Source organism: Amblyomma mixtum, chromosome 5, assembly GCF_055824585.1.
Source record: "Amblyomma mixtum isolate Tamu chromosome 5, ASM5582458v1, whole genome shotgun sequence".
NCBI lineage: Eukaryota > Metazoa > Arthropoda > Arachnida > Ixodida > Ixodidae > Amblyomma > Amblyomma mixtum.
The window spans coordinates 146,263,290-146,276,964 of NC_143016.1; the positions used below are offsets into that span (position 1 = coordinate 146,263,290).

The 13,675-nt window shown below is 44.4% G+C and overlaps 2 pseudogenes; one reads left to right on the forward strand and one right to left on the reverse strand.

The window, feature by feature from the left end:
• Positions 1-277: 277 nt before the first annotated feature.
• On the reverse strand, positions 278-8,977 carry LOC149344010 (uncharacterized; annotated as a pseudogene).
• LOC149344011 (uncharacterized) lies at positions 8,976-13,347 on the forward strand (annotated as a pseudogene).
• Positions 13,348-13,675: the final 328 nt, after the last annotated feature.

Sequence of the window (13,675 nt, forward strand, 5' to 3'; positions counted from 1 at the left end):
TTCTTTTAGTAAATTACCTCTGGCTTCGTTTTTTCAGCAGTTGCATGGTCATGTCACAGATGTTCCTCACGAAGTCACATTCCCATTTCGCAGCTGCTTTTCTTTCACCCCTGAAGGATATGCTTTAGAACTTTGCCGCATTACTGGACGGCTATTAGCGGGCATGCTCACTGACATAAGGTGTACTATAGGCAGCAATGAGAACTTTTGAATTTTAAGTGATGGTTACCCTAAACCTCACAAAATATTGGAAGAATTAAAAAGCAAAATTAGCCATTCATAAACGTACTGCCTGTATATGGTGCTCTTCAGGAGCGAACGCATCACACAATGTGTCCTCAGAAGCACCAGCAAGTAGTAGTAGTTTGGGGACAGGACAAATGGCACCTCCTCCTGGAGTTATCGTGTTGGATACCGATGTTTTGAACCCATGGAACTTCTTGGCTTGCTGGTATGTCATCGGTGAGTCATGTGGTGCTGGACCCATCTTGGTCTCTTTCGAAGGTGTCTTCACTGCGAGGAGAACAGCTGCAAAAGGGCTGTTGGAGAGACTTCCCAGCTTGCTTCCCAGGCCTTGTATTGCTGCCACCTGCTCAGCTTCCTCTTTAATCTTTCGACGTGCATCAAAGATATGTGCTGGCACTGGCAGGGACAGGACACCCTCACGTGGTCTCCGCCAGTCTACGTCTAAAACACTGGCTGGTTTAATGCCCTGTTGTCTTGGGCGTCTCCCTTGTTGTGGAAGTTCAGTGCAAGCAAAGTTGTGGTCGAGCCTCTGTGAACCCCTGCTCTTTTAAAAGAACCAGAAGACGTAAAGCTCCCAATATATGGCTGCAAGCTCCACTGCTTCCTGCAGGACATTCGCAAGCAGTGTCAACAGGCACTTCACTTCCGCTTTGAAATATAAGGAAAACATTGTAGGCCTGACCAGATTTTTTCTGGCTCCGGAAGCAAGTGCACCATACGTAGGTGAGGCCAAGGCTGCATGGATAACAAAAAGGCATTGCATTAAAAGTGTACCCAAAATTAATATTAAAGTGACTAGGTTTTGCTCTGTGCATATGATTACTAACTACATCAAAAAACAAGAGGAATCGCCAGCTAAATCTTTGGCAACATTGAGAAAACACCTTAACTAGCTTTTTGGAAGCATTTTTCTGATATATATTTAGCAGTGACTTATTCTGCGATTGGCCAACTACACACAGCATGGGCCACTCAGTTCAAGGGGCTTGTTTCAACTTCAACGAAATCTCCGAAAGCTTCGCGAGAATATCAAAATAATGACGTCAAGATCCTGCATCACTATGATAACGTTTGCAATGCATCGGCACCTGAAGAATATCAAACATATCATGCTGAAAGTTATCTGGGCATATATCTAAGTGATAAGAGCTTCAGCGGTCTATCAGCTATTTCACGCTACAGTCATGCCTGCGGAAATGTTTATGCTTACCCAGAATCGCAGCCGTTGGTCCTGAGGGATGAGGGCAAGCAGTATCCCTCGACTGCAAAGCAGTACGATTTCTTTTCTTGCCGGGCCGACGGCAGTTTGTTGTCACAGAACGATTTCAGCGTTTCTTCAGAAATTAAAGGCACCACATTCAGGTCCTTCGTCCACGCAGGATGGTCGCAATTTGGGAAGCGACGAAGCTGGTCCACTGTGAACCGCACAGTGCCGATTACCTTTACTGTGCACGCAGGAGCGCGGGAACTTTGCTCGCCGGACCGCGGGAGCCTTGCGCGCCGTAGCGCGGGAACTTTGCACGCATGCGTAATGCGCCTTTTTAAAGAGTACACAGGTATTCCAAGGCAAATATTTTGTGCAGTCTAATGTGGGCTATGACCACTTTCTCACTACCGTTTTTTTTATGCGATGAGACTTATTGTGCTCCTGTCGCAATTTTGAAGCTATAGTTGACACAGGTTTCGCTCGTGCCTACAGCATTTATTGGCGTAAATGCCATGCACGCGTAGCAGACGACGAGCCGACGACGGGCAGCAGACGACGCACGATCTAGCAGACGACGCGAGAGCTGGACCGCGCCAGAAGTAACCCCACCGAAAACACGCCTAGTTGCTCGAGTCACTATCACATACCCCTGACAGCATACAAATTCACGCGCTGCCTTGTTCATATGGTAATTTTGGCGACCTCTGTATGCTGTAAGAAAGCGTAAGAAGCGCAGTCTGCAAGCTCTCCCTGCATCACCTCGACCGAGCAAAGATAGTGGCATGTGCATTGTTGCCAGACTCCTAAGCAGTTTTGCATATCGTCTATTGCCTACAACCACTAAATAGTTTATCATTAATTTTCCTTTTCACACTGTTTCGATTTCAGTTTTATCAACCGAACAATGGCAGTCATGCATAGTTAACCATAAGGGGACTTGGTGCACGAAAAAACAACAATATAACTGCTCATATATCATTTCTTGTCATCCCAGTTCTTTAAGCAGGCTGGTTTAAGTGTTCCGGTGAATTAAAACTGTATATCAGAATGTATAATAGAGGTATTTTCGGGTCTCACATGACTGATACGTTAACTGAACATCAGAGGCATTCTTCGGTTGATGAAACTGAAATCAAAATTACATGAAAAAAGAATTTCAGGTATCATTTACCAGTCACAGGCGAATGGCACATTAGGATCAATGTATCCTAGTTTCTAACCCAACCTTAAAAAACCATAAAACATACAACTAAAAGTAGATGTCTATAGACCTTTAATTCCTCTCTTTGTCATTAGAACTCCAAAAGGTGCTAACTCGAACCAATTGCGTGCAGCTGATAATTCTCAATAAATTCAACTGGAATGCCAACCTGCACTAACTAGAACCAGTGGAAACCATTCGGTTCAGTCCAGATTGGGACCGTTACATTCGGTTACATTATCTTACAGTTGCAAGGAATTCATTCCAATTTTGGAACAACTGGACTTTTCCACATTTAAATGTGGAAATGAAAGCAATGTGATAGCTGTTGGTTACTCTCTTTTATAGTGGTTCATTTCCTTTACGGGGCCTGAATTTGATCACTGAAAGCACTTACATTGGAGATTCAGTATTTGTTACTACAATGAGTTCCTTCTCTGCAACATGCGCAAGATTGGCAGCAAGCATGTGGCACTACAGGATAGAGAACATCTCGTGGCATGTGGGCCACTAAGTGATGTGTATTTACTAGTAGATGTACGGTCGCTGCCTCTTGGACCGGCTACACATCAAACATGACTACCACATTGAGGAAAGGTAGAGTGCCAGAACCCTGGAGACGCGCCCTCCGGGTCCGACTCCTTCCCCGCAACATGTCCAGAGAAGACCATAGCACTCGTCGCCAGGCGCGCGCGGAAGCGTTGGCGCGATATTATGGTGACCAACAACACGTGTATTACGTGGACGTTACCGGCGCACACCACAAGGGGGTGGTACACGGCCGCAGTCGTACACAACACGAACACAATTAATGGGCTCACTTTGAAAGCCTACAGCGCAACACATGCGGTGGAGATTGCCATTGCTCTGGCTCTCACTAATCCTGAGTCGAAACACATCATCACCGACTCGCGAGGGGCCTGTCAGAACTATGAGCTGGGCTGGGCTCCCCCTTGCCTGGCATATACTGCAATATAGCTACCGATGGGAAAATCACGCAACCTGATTTCGGCCCCCAGTCACCAGGGACTCCAGGGAAACGAAGAGGCTGATCAGGCCGCCCGCGCACTCTCTCCCCGGGCTATCTCCCTGTCCTTGGAAGGCTACTCCCAATCTGACAATCTGACCCTTACATTCAAACACATCACCGATTACTACAAGGAGGAGCACCGGCACTACCCGGCCCTTTGTAAGGGACTGGATTGCGCTGACGAGCGTCTCCTCATCGAAATTCTCATTAACCTTATACTGTGCTTGGCGGTGCTTAAACATTTCAATACATCCTCTGATGGCGCGTGCCACTTCTGTGGGGAGGTGGCTGACACCTTCCACATGGTTTGGGCGTGTCAATCCAACCCATCTATCCCCCCCAACCCCAACCCCACCAGAGGACTGGGAGGCGGCCCTGCTCGGCTGTCAGGACCTAAATACCCAAAAGGTCTTGGTTCACCCTGACGCGGGCGGCGTTGCTTGCCAATGGGGCCCCGGAGTAGGGGCTTCACCTAGTATTGTGATGGGAAAGGGCCAATAGTGGCCTACCGTAATCACCTTTCTGTAAAAATTTAATAGAAGACGAATGTTTTTCGCCAACACCATAGATACATATACAACAGTCATATGTTATGTTATGTTATGTTAGGTTTAATGGCACATAGGCAGCTAAGGCCATCATGCGCCAAACACAAGGTATAATAATTTCTGTGCGATTTAATAAAAATGTGAAAAGGTGGTCAGTGGTGTAAAGGGCCTAAAAATTTACCTATCTACTAATAACAGAGAAAAAGAGATTTAAGAATTGCTAAAGGTAAAAGCTTTAAAAAGGTCAGGTAGCCTCAGCAGCCATCCTTGGCTGGGCGAGAATGTCGAGGAACCCGACCAATCAAATAAAAGCCTCAGCCCTTTCTTCACGAGTGAGGAAATTGCTGAGGGACATCATGTGAAGCTGTGGGTCATGATTTATATTTTGTTGAGAAAACCTGCTTCAGTTAAAAACTTAAAAACACAAGATATGTCCACAATTGCATTATCGCCTATGAGTAGCGCTGGGTGGAAAGGAATGGATTGCGTGTAAAACAGAGAAAAGCACTTTTTCCTTAGTTTTTCGAGTTTATAACATGAAAATAAAATGTGGTTAACTGTAAGTTCACCTCCACATGCACAAACTGGTTTATCTTGTTTCGTGAGCAGAAAGTTGTGTGTAAGGTGCGTGTGACCTATACGGAGACGGCAGATAATCACTTCTTTGAAACGTTCTTGGTGTACACATGACTTCCATTCTCCTAAAACAGGTTTTACCAAATGTAGTTTATTGTTTATTTCACTATTCCAAGCAGATTGCCATTTTTGCCTTGCTTTAAGATTTACTAAGTTTATGCAGTCTCGATGCGGCACATTTACATTTTTTATTTGCTTGTCACGTGCTTGGGCAGCGCATAAATCTGCTCTCTCATTGCCTTCTATTCCTACATGACTCGGGACCCAACATAGTTTTATGTTGTGTCCTTTAGCTGTGGATGTTACTATGTTGTGTATGATGTCACCGAGTAGAGGAGTGATAGCATTTCGAGAGTGGAGAGCTGTAAGCACACTTAAGGAGTCTGTATAAATGATACCGTTCTTGACGTTCTCGTTTGCTATTTTTTCTATGGCAACATATACGGCGTAACATTCGGCAGTGAAAACAGATGCACACTGCGGAAGTCTTACTGTTTCCTCCCAATTCCCTCGTACTACTGCGCTTCCTACATAATTATCTGTTTTTGAACCATCAGTATAAAATTCTGAAAAGCTACTGTATTTTTCTTTCAGTGCAAGAAATTCTTGTATGATATGCTGTTGTGGAGTTTTCTTTTTACGGAACTGTGTAAGTGTGAAGTCGCAGATTACAGGAAAATTGTACCATGGAGGTAGTGGGTCTCGTCTTCGGGCAACGTCAGGTAGTGTGTCCTGCATATCGAGATTTTGGCACATCTCTTCAAAACGCAAGAGCAGTGGCCTGGTAGCTTGAGGTTTGTTTGCAAATATTATTCTAGAAGGACATTTTGTTACAACCGGATAGCAGATGTGTTTTGGTAGTGACCGTACTTTAAGGACATATGCACACGTTAGAGTGGTTCTTCTAATTTCTAGTGAGGGTTCATTTGTTTCTACATAGAGGCTTACTATGGGGGATGTCCTGTATGCACCGCATGAGAGGCGCAAGCCTGAGTTATGTACTGAATCTAATTTTTTTAGGTAAGATGGTCTTGCTGAGCCGTACACAATGCACCCATAATCCAAGGATGAACGTACCAACGAGCGATATATGTGCAGAAGACATGTTCTATCAGACCCCCAATGTTTCCGTGAGAGTACTTTGAGTATGTTTAAAGATTGCGAGGCTTTCTTTTTTAGTGTGTTTATGTGCGGTAGGAATGTAAGTCTTTTGTCGAATGTTATGCCTAAAAATTTATGTTCTCCTTTTACTGGCAGTATAGTTCTGTTCAAATTTAGGGTAGGGTCATTCTGCAAGCCTCTTTTTAGTGAGAAAAGAATCGCTACTGTTTTCTGTGGGGAAAACGTAAAACCATTTCTATCTGCCCATATCACTAGTCTGTTTAATGTTAGTTGTATTTGCCTCTCACAGGTTGATAAGCTGGAGGATGTACATGCAATCTGAAGGTCATCGACATAGACTGAATACATAATGGACTTTGGAATGAAGTTTGCTAGCGAATTCATTTTTATGACGAAGAGTGTAGTGCTTAGAATGCATCCTTGCGGTACTCCATTTTCTTGAATGAAGTTCCTCGAAAGTGTTGAACCCAGGCGTACCTGAAATGAACGGTCGGACAGAAAATCTTTCAGGCAGTTCAGCATCCTTCCACGGATACCTAGATCTGCTAGGTCGCGGAGAATGCCAAACCTCCAGGTAGTGTCGTAAGCTTTTTCCATATCAAAGAAGACTGCCAAACAGTGTTGTTTATGAATGAAAGCTTCTCGGACTGTGTTTTCAAGGCGGACAAGATGGTCAGTTGTTGAGTGTGCTTTTTTAAATCCACATTGGTGGACGTCCAGAAGTTCACGGGATTCGAGGATGAACATTAATCTAGTATTCAATACGCTTTCAAAACATTTTGCAAGACAACTTGTGAGTGCTATAGGCCTGTAACTATCAGGGGAGGTTGATGGTTTTCCATGTTTCAGGAGAGGGACAATTATTGCTTTTTTCCAGGTGTCCGGTATTTTCCCTGATACCCATATTTTATTAAAAAATCTTAAAAGTGCCTCTATGGCAGGTTCCGAGAGATGAGCTAGCATTTCATAATGTATTTCGTCTGGGCCGGGTGCAGTCATTTTACCGGCGGACAGTACTTTATGGATTTCCTGAAGAGTAATTGGGTTATTGTAAGGCTCCTTGGTACTGCTGTTAGTTGGGAGTCTTTGTTTTTCGGCTGTGTTCTTATACTTTAAGAATGACTGTGTATAATGCGAGGAACTGGAAATTGTAGAGAAATGTTCTCCTAGTATGTCTGCTTGTTCACCGATGCTTGTTTGGGTACCAGGGGGTGTCAGAAAAGGAATTGTGAATGGGGAGAAGCTGCCCTTTAGTTTACGAACTTGCTCCCACATTTTTTTGGAAGTGATTGTACTATTTATGGATGATATATAATTCTGCCAGGAAGTTTTCTCAGCAGTGCGACGTACGTGACGTGATTTTGCTCTCGCCTTTTTAAAATTGATAAGGTTTTCTTGTGTTGGGTATCGTCGAAAAATTCCCCAGGCTTTATTTTGTTTCTTTTTAACTTCTTTACATTCTTGTGTATACCAGAACTTGTGGTTTTGTCTTACCACTCCCGAGGACTGAGGAATCGCTAGGCGCGCAGCAGCTATGATACAGGTTGTGAAGATTTCATTCAGTTCGTCAACGCTAAGGCTATCGGAGTATATATTATCCAGGCTGGCCTTTTCTCGAAAGAGTGACCAGTCGGCTAAGTGTAGTTTCCAACGGCGAGGTTTACTTTGGATGATTAAAGGTGACGATGGTATGCTGATAATTACTGGCAAATGGTCACTTCCATAAGGGTTGTCCAGGACTTCCCATTTAAAAACTGTAAAAACTGATGGTGAACTAAAAGATAAATCTAAGGGGCTAGTTTTTCCAGTACTTGGAGAGCAATAGGTGTGCTTTCCTGTATTGAGTAGGCACACATTGTTGCACAGTATAAAATCTTCTAAAATGCGACCTCTAGTATCAGTTTGATCACTTCCCCAGAAGGAGGAGTGGGCATTGAAATCTCCGACTAAAAGATATGGCTCTGGTAGTTGTTTTAAAAGTTCTTCCATGTCCTCAAGTGTTACTGTTATATGTGGTTCAAGATAGATGGAACATATTGTGATCGTTTTAAAATGAAGAACGGTGACTGCAACAGCTTCATATTTAGTCTGAAGTTTGACTTCGCGAGCTGGAACACCACTCTGAACAACGATAGCAGCGCCTCCAGAGAGCCGACATGCTTGCTGTCGGTCGCAACGAAACACTTGATATTTTTTCAGAATGTTTTTGTGTTGCGGGCCTAAATTGGTCTCTTGTAAACAAAAAATGACTGGGGAAAGTGAAATTAAAAGATCTGTTACATCACTGTAGTTTTTTATAAGTCCTCTACAGTTCCATTGGATTAAAAAAGCCATTTTTGTTGTTTTTCTTGTTTTTTTTTGGAAAGATTGAGCTGAAACCTAAGTTTTTGGCTTTTCGGGTCCCGTTATTCTGGCCCGTCCTTTGCGACGCTCGAGTGAGCTGTGCCGCCCGAGCGGGACGGACGTGCCAGGGGTGACATCCATCACCTCGGAGGAGGTGCTGGAAGCCCGCGAGGAAACCGTGCGTGTGCGGGTTTCAGGCCTCCCACGGCGGGGAGTAGCCTGGTTGTCCGCCGACTCAAGGGACGGCTGGACCTTTTTGGGAGACGACAGGGCAGCTTTCGCTGTCCCTGCCTGGGGCGTTGATGACGCTGCCTGTGTCCCGGTAAACGAGACTTGGGCAGGCGCCTGATTGCGGTGTGATGCACCGCCCCTGCGCACCACATCCGCGAAGTTTGTCCTAGCTGTGAAGGCGAATGGATTAGACTGTGAAAATCGTTTACGTGCTTCTTTGAATGAAATGTTTTCTTTTGTTTTCAATGTTATGATTTCCTTTTCCATCTTCCATGATGGGCAAGACCTAGAATACGCTGGGTGTTCGCCTTCGCAGTTTGTGCAGTGTGGTGATGCTTGACAGTTCTCGGATTTATGTTCTCTTGATGCACATTTTGCACATGTTTGATGGCCACGGCAACTCTGGGAGCCATGACCAAACCTCTGGCAATTAAAACACCGACGGGGGTTTGGAATGTAGGCACGAACTCGGATTTTTTCATAGCCAACTTGAATAGATTCAGGGAGTGTGCTACAGGCAAAAGTGAGTACTAAGTGTTTGGTTGCTATTTCCTTGTCATCTTTTCTGATTTTTATTCGGTGCACATTTACAACATCTTGGTCACTAAGACCTTCCAACATTTCCTTTTCGGTGAGCAAAAGAAGATCATTTTCAGAAATTACACCTCTGACAGTGTTCAGGGATCGGTGTGCAGTGACAGAGACTGCAACCTCCCCAAAAGACACAATGTTTGGCAGTTTTTCATGTTGCGTGTTATCTTTGATTTCGAGCAATAGGTCACCACTTGCTAGTTTTGTTACCCTGTAGCCGGGGCCCAAGGCATCTGACAGACTCTTAGTAACTATGAATGGGGATATCTTTCTGGCTGGTTGCTCTGTTATTTCGCTATGAATAACATGATACTTTGGGAACGTTTCTTTTCTGGTGAGGAACTGAGCTGTTGCATCGGTCCGCCCTCTTTTGAGAGGGCGATCAGGTTTTGAAAGGGGGGGAGCCATAAAAAATTGATGTTTTTCGGTCATGGTGCCAGCCACCCACCATGGAGTCCAACAAGGGGACGCGACAGGAACTTGAAAGAAAGTCCTGCCTACGCCAGCTGTACACCTTAACTATAACCTAATATGACTCAACTCAGGGTAGTTGGTCACACACGGTTAACCCTCGCCGCCAGGAAAAAGAGGAAAAAACGAAGAAAAGAGGAGGATACAGGAAAGTTGTAAGAAAGGGAATAGGAAAGTGAAAGATAGAGGGGAGGACAGGAAAAGGCGACTGCCGATTTCCTCCGGTTGGGTCAGGCCGGAGGTGCCGTCTGCAGGAAGCTGGGGCCAAAGTGGTGTGTTGCCTCCGCCGAGGGGCCTTAAGGGTCCAAACGCTCGGCATCGGCTCAACCACCAGGATCCCCTTTTCCCCGGACACGGCGATGCCACGCACGGCTAAGCGCGGATGCTCGGGTCCGTGGTGACGCATTGTTCACCATCATCCCGCTGCGGGGATGTCCCTGCGGATGCTCGGGTTAACCCCGTGGTGTCGCCACTCACCAACGTCTGCATGCTGCAGACGCCTCCCTGCGGGGACAACAGTCATATGTATTCTTCTAAATGGTTACTTTTAAAAATTAGTGGTAGACTGCGCTTAAGCATTCAGCGTTATAGCTGTACCTTTTCTTACTCAGTACTGTGCAGAGCCATTAACAGTACATCGAAAGGCAGCAATTTAGGGCAGCGAGCTGTGGAAACAAAGCGATATAGTTGAACAGAGTTGCTCAGGGAACAAACTTGAAATAATGATATCCTGGTCTAAACTTAAAAAAGTAAATATGCGTGTACAGTACGTATAATGTAAATGGGCAAATGGTTCCAGGGTCCCGTAGTTGCCAGTAACGGGGCGAATATCAAGAGAAGGCAAATATATAATGTAGCAGGGGGCTTCAGACTCTTCTGGGTGTATGTAATTAGGAAATTATCGCATACACCTTAGGAACAGCTAGGATAGTCCAGGGTTAAGTGAACATAACTGAGGCAAGTATTTGTCCTGCGGTACATATTGAACTGATATCGACAATGACTAGTGGATAAAATAATTACTACTCGCTTGTATGATGATAATCATTTCAGTGCACTTTCCCCACCTTATTGCCAAATAAAAAAAGTTTTCATATCCATATGCTGCATCCCATCGATTGCTTTCATTTTCATTTTTTTGGTTTGTTTTTTACAGGACTGCAGCCATCTCGTGGTGTACGGCGAAACGTTAGAGTCACTGAAACGCCATAACGAATGGCTGAAAGATAACGTTGCAACGGCTGATGATTTGCACTGAGGCCACGGCTTCTGGCTACAGCACAGGAGCGGCACCAACAGCTGCGGACGCTGTCTATTTCAGATGCCCTCTCCTCTTCCCATCCTTGTCTACCGAGGCAGCAGTAGGTTTATCGTTGTGTTTCGCTCGGTGTGAACATTTACTGAACTTTAATACATTTTCAGTTCATCATGGAGTTCGATGTAGTATTCAAACAATGCCTGGTGCACTGTATGGAGCGCGGCTTCCGGACGCTCAGTTATATGATTTTGAATTCTGGGCACGAGGAGGAAGTGGCAACACTGTCACGTGCATCACATGGTAATCTACTGCTCTTGATTTTAGAGATCAGGCAGTGAGACGAGATTCTTGGCATTGCAGAACAAAATGATAAAGGGTTAAGGTCGAGCCACAGTGCTCTACGCAACATTTTGACAAGAGGACTTGCCCTGATGAAGATACGTCCTCTTGCTTAAGTGGTGCCTAGAGGACTGAGGCTTCCTATCAGGTCTTGTGTAGTGCACCTTAAGCATGTTTAAACGTCTTATGCCTTAAAAAATTCTGCTTTTGCATGGAAATTGAGGAAAATGCTTTACATCCACTTACTGTTTTCATCCTTACACCACCATGATAAGGCAGCCCATTGCCAAGTACAAACATTGGTACCAGGCATGCAGAAAGAAGCATGGTTACTTGTACTCATGCAGTCGCCATAACTGGGCACCTCGAAGTGGTCCTGCTAGCCTAATTGGTTGCTTCCAATCCGCTGCCTGATCTGCATAGCTTGCATGCATGCACAGACTGGATGCTCAGCATTTCCACTGCTTCGGCATCTGTTGTTCAGTTCAAACTGCAACTCGTTCCCCTAAGATGGTCAGGTTATGCAGCCGAGCGAGTGTGTTATGAGCATCGACTGGAGGCTCACACAGCAGTCCATTGACAGTGAGCTCTGTTTTAGGTCCCCCTTTCCGCCTGTGCAGCAATGCTGTGCATTGCAAACCTTCTTTGCCTATTGTAGGACTCTATGCTCATTGACAAACATTCCAAGGGTTTTTGTGTATCTGATGTGTATTTTCTGTACACTGAAATTTATTTGCGCCTATTTCCAGGGTATTGTAAAACCTGACTGCATTCTCTTTTGCTATACATACGATGCAATGGCTGCACGTATTTATTTCAGTTCCTATTGTATATTCCCGCTCCTTCCCTTCTACCCTTTGCCTCCAAAAACCACTCTTCAGTTTTGCAGCTTAACAGTTCTGAAATTAATCACCCCTAGTTGCGTTGGGACTTCATTGGCGTGCCTTCATATCAGTGCTTCCAGAGAAATTTCGTTCACAAGCAACTGCAGTAAGAAAAACGCCAATTTCTTCTGCCTCGCAGATGATGGAATACTAGAGCTGTTGGAAGTTGTGGCGTCAATGTGCAATGAGTCCCTTCAAGCCATTGTCACAAAGGTGAGTTCTCAATTTATCTATTACTGGATATGCATAGGAAAGCTTCTATGCTAATAAGCATAAGTAATTGACTATCATCATCATCTGCTTGACTAGATCCACTGCAGGGCAAAGGCCTCTCTCATGTCTCTCCTGCGAACCCTGTCCTTCGCCAGCTGCGCTCACCGTACCTGCACAAACTTCTTAATCTCATCCACCCACCTAACTTTCTGCCGCCCCCTGCTGCACTTGCCTTCTCTTGGAAGTAAATCATACTGACTGCCTATAACTGGTATCCAGCAATGATGCGCAACATTTATAATGCACACTGCACAGAAAAATATTTCGCTGTATTTGTACCAACCGTTACACCACACAAATGTACAAGGACGGAAAGGGAGAACTTGACACGCCAGGGCTGTGTCTTCTGTAGTGTCCATGTGCATCTATGCACTATTATAACTCAGTAGGAATGCTTCTCTGCAACTGTCTCCACTTTCTGTATGTTTTAATTTGGTGGTTTATTTTTGGTGCATTGCATTTACAGGAGGACCCCTGCTTGACTCCCTGCCTGGTGGTTTCTGAGAACAAGATGGTTCTCTACGTCGATAGACAGCCACTTTTTGATGTCTCGAGTACATTATCTGGCATGTCATGCCTTTTCGCAGCTTTGTGGGTTTTCCACATTGCCTACCCTAGAAAGGCTCATCGAATGCTTTCATTTTATGAGCATGCTTTCTTAAACCTCACATACACAAAGCCACGTGTAAAGGCGCTTGAATTTATTAATTTTTTTAAAGCTGGTGCTCCCAGCATCTGACCTCTTTTTCATCTTCTGTCATTCCCTCATATGAGACACGTGCAGAAACCTGCAAACAGGCCTGTCGGCGCTTTTATATCTTTGTTGTTTAAGTGATGTGCCAGGCTTTGTGAACAGAGCACAAGCAGCTAGTAGTAGCCCAAACCTTTCAAGTTATTATTCCTCACTTTTACATGTCATATTGTAGTTCCCAGTCTATTTTTCTTTGCCTACATCCCCTGCCCTTCTTACTGTCTTATGCACATGCGTAAAGGCATATTTACTTACCTGCTGCATTTTATGTTTTCCACATTATTTCTGCTTTTTCCCCATTTACAATACATTTTAAGTAACAATGCTGCTTCTTGTAACGTACCTAGTTAGGCTTCATTGTTTGACAATGTGTCAAACAATATATGACAATATATGTGACAATATATATATATATATATATATATATATATATATATATATATATATATATATACACACATTAAATGAGGACAACATTGGTTCAATCTGTACATTTCATTTTGTGTCATCTCTCCTTTCATGTAATAAAGTCATGTTCACAATG